This window comes from Hipposideros armiger, unplaced genomic scaffold (assembly GCF_001890085.2).
Source record: "Hipposideros armiger isolate ML-2016 unplaced genomic scaffold, ASM189008v1 scaffold_221, whole genome shotgun sequence".
Classification (NCBI taxonomy): Eukaryota; Metazoa; Chordata; class Mammalia; order Chiroptera; family Hipposideridae; genus Hipposideros; species Hipposideros armiger.
In genome coordinates this window covers 1714526-1717702 of record NW_017731571.1, presented here as the reverse complement: position 1 = coordinate 1717702, position 3177 = coordinate 1714526, and positions in this window count along the sequence as shown.

The following is a 3177-nucleotide window of genomic DNA, read 5'->3' as shown; positions in this document are numbered from 1 at the left end:
ACGTATCATATGTTTTTCTTTCTCCCACTGATTTAAGAATCTCTCTCCCTGAGCTAATTTTCTTCCTTGTGCACTCCACCCCAGGCCCCAAATGTCTATAGTCTAAAGGTCGTTTGTCAACCACACTTAAAGACTTCCGTCTCCTCCAGGGTGAACTTGCCTGCCTTGTTTCATTACTTGCACGGCATCCTTCACAGATGGGGACTTTGACCTTCTGAAATTCCTGCTGGAGATTAAATACCGAACCCAGCAGTCCATAGGAGAGTTAACAGACAGTTTCAATACACACAGCAAGACCTTAAAGAGGGGTCAAATTATTAACTCACGGGAAAATGTGGATGGGATGGTCCAATGCAGGATGTAACACACATTCTAATCAGTTTTTGGTGGTGGGGGGGGCCAGGGTGTCACGGAGTACTAGGAAGGGAACAGCTCTGCTCTTTAGTGAGCAGGCGGCCCCAAGTTTGGGCTTTTTTTTGCAAAGCACATAAATGCTACTGGTTCCTTCTTTGTGGAACTTTTAGGCGCTCCAGTCTCACTAGCCTTGCTCCTAGCCCTCAGCTGTAACTATCTCTTTTTATTCTTACTCAGTGGCTCTCAGGCCTACTGTCTCTTCTTTCTTCCTCCTGTTTTTTGACTTTTCACATCCTAGTTTTAGGCCTCTCTAGAAGTTTAAAATTTTACATGGCTGGTCAGTAAGATAAAAGTTAATAAGGAACCTACTGGGTACATGAGGTATGTACCTCATAACTACACTGAGTTTTGAAATTCCCAAGTCAGAAGGTGGGGGAGCCAGGAATATAGCTGAAAAAATTATGTCCTTCATGCAGCAAGAAAATTTGGTAGCAAATTGATTGTTTTATACTTGAAGAGAGCTTTGAAGTGTTTAAACTTTCTAGAAATTTTGTGAATTTGATTGAAGGTGTTTTGTACAGTTATCGCTTGATCAGCTCACATTTCTTCATTGGGCCCTTCTTTCTGTTGCCTGCCTTCTGGTTATTACTGTTACTTACTCCCTGATATAAGGAGGGAAGGGTCTCAGAGAGAAGGAGAGAGAAAAATATGACTCTGTCATCTTTCTAGTTTCAATTCTGTTAACATTTTCTTGGAAATAGGAGAATAAAATTCTGAGCAAAATGTGTTTTGGGGTATGTATTCAAGTAGTATAGTGTAATGGTTAAGAGGAGTCTAGAAAAACATAGACTTAAATTACTTAAACTAATTAACTAACTTTGTATGACCTTAGGCAAATTCATTAGACTCTCTCAGCTTTACTTAAACCATTTGTAAAATAGGAATAATATTAATTTCATAGGATTATTAGAGGAATTCAGTTAGCTAATACAGGAAAAGGAAAAGTCCTTAGCTATGTTCCCAACACATATAGCTATGATCCCAACGTTTACTGAGTATTATTATTATTATTCTCTGCAATGCTCCTTGAATTTGCTGCATATGGAATACTGTTTGATCAGCTGGCAAACCATTATCCCATGTTGCAAACACTTTATATTTAGTGTGATAGGACATTTTAAAGAGTCTCCTTTTTTTTTTTTTTAAGAGAATTTCTTTCCTTTTCTTTGTTCAAACAGGCAGCAGGCTATTATTTGGAAGCCTGAGTTTGTGGGTACAATCCACACCGTTCTGCCATTAGAGACAGCAAAACTTCATTAAGTGGGTGAAAGCAATTTCAGATCAAACGAACAGAGATTCATTTATAACTATTCAGGGAGCTCCATGCTCCAAACTTCTTGTGTCCAGGAATTTGGGGAACTCAGTTGTTTTTCAGGGAGTATTTCGCAGCATTCATAAGAAAAATACAAAAGAAAACGTTTTGAAAATTTCTGCCTAAGAATTTCAGTTCCCTATAAACTCTTCTAGAATCTACTGTGGAGCATTTGAAACATCCAGAATGAGGTAGTGCTCACTTGATTTTTCTTTTTTTTTTCTAATTTGACCACTTTGGTCCAATCACGGTTGCTGCCTTTGTATTCAGGCTTTGCTGAAGTCCCAAGAGCGAGTTTTCTCTCAGCCTCACATGAGAAAGTAGCTATAAACCATTAAAAGAATGCTTGGCTAACCTTGGCTAACCTGACTCTGGTCCCATATTTGACTAGGATGGGGCTGTTCTAGAACATTCTAAAGTTTAGTCTCAGGAGACCCTTCTGAAAGTATTGAGGACTGGGATAAGAGACTTCAAGTTGTGCTCCAAGAAACTCTGACATCAGCCAAACTCGTGTCCTGGCTTCAGCCTAATGAAAACCAGGTCAGTGATAGTCACACCACTGCACTGTTCCCTGAAGGCTTTATCCTCACGATGGCTCTGGGAGGTTTGCTAGGCTGAATCATAATAGTAACAGCGAAAACTTATTGAGCACTTGCTCTGTGCTAGAATTTATGCTAGGGACTCCGGTGTTCATCAAAAACACAGGAGGTAACACTGTTCTACTACTTGAAAGTCAAACAGAGGCTAAGAGCATCTAAGTTACTTGCAGGGATGGCATGGCATCTAAGTTACAGGCAGAGGTGGGGTCTGAACTGAGGTAGGCTGTGCCTTTGACAAGTATGCAGGAGGCAGGCCCTGGGGAGTAGGAGCCCTGGCAGGACTAGGACTGAACCCCAGGTTTCTCATTCCTCGGCTGGTCCTCTTTCTGATGCATGGCGCTAAAGGCACTCTATATTTGGATTATTAAATTTTAAGCAGCTTATAAAACCACTCAATTTTGCTTACCTGTAGCTGGGAGTAATTAGTTTGGGCAGCCCCTGCACATCAGCACACCTAGCCAGTAGAATCAGCAGTAGCTCTCCCCCCATCTCCTCTCTCTGTCTTCTCCTGAAGCATTTCAACTCTGACTGCCCATTAGAGGCACAGGGTGGCTTTAAATAAATGCTGAGTCCATTGCAAATGAAATAAGTAAGGGTCCCTGGGGGTGGCGCGCATGTGAGTCTCATGACTCTCAGAACTAGGAAGCACTGAAAATGTTGGTTCTGAAGGCTGCTGGATGGGAAGTCAGAAGGAGGCAGTGGGCATGTCACGTCATCTTGGTCCATCTGTATCTTAGCTAGCCTTCCTGAGGGAGAAATGGGTCCATGTAAATTGTTTTATATAGCACCCTGTAAAGGGCTACACATGAGGAATTTCAATATTTTTCAGATATGACTTACAATAGGTCAGGA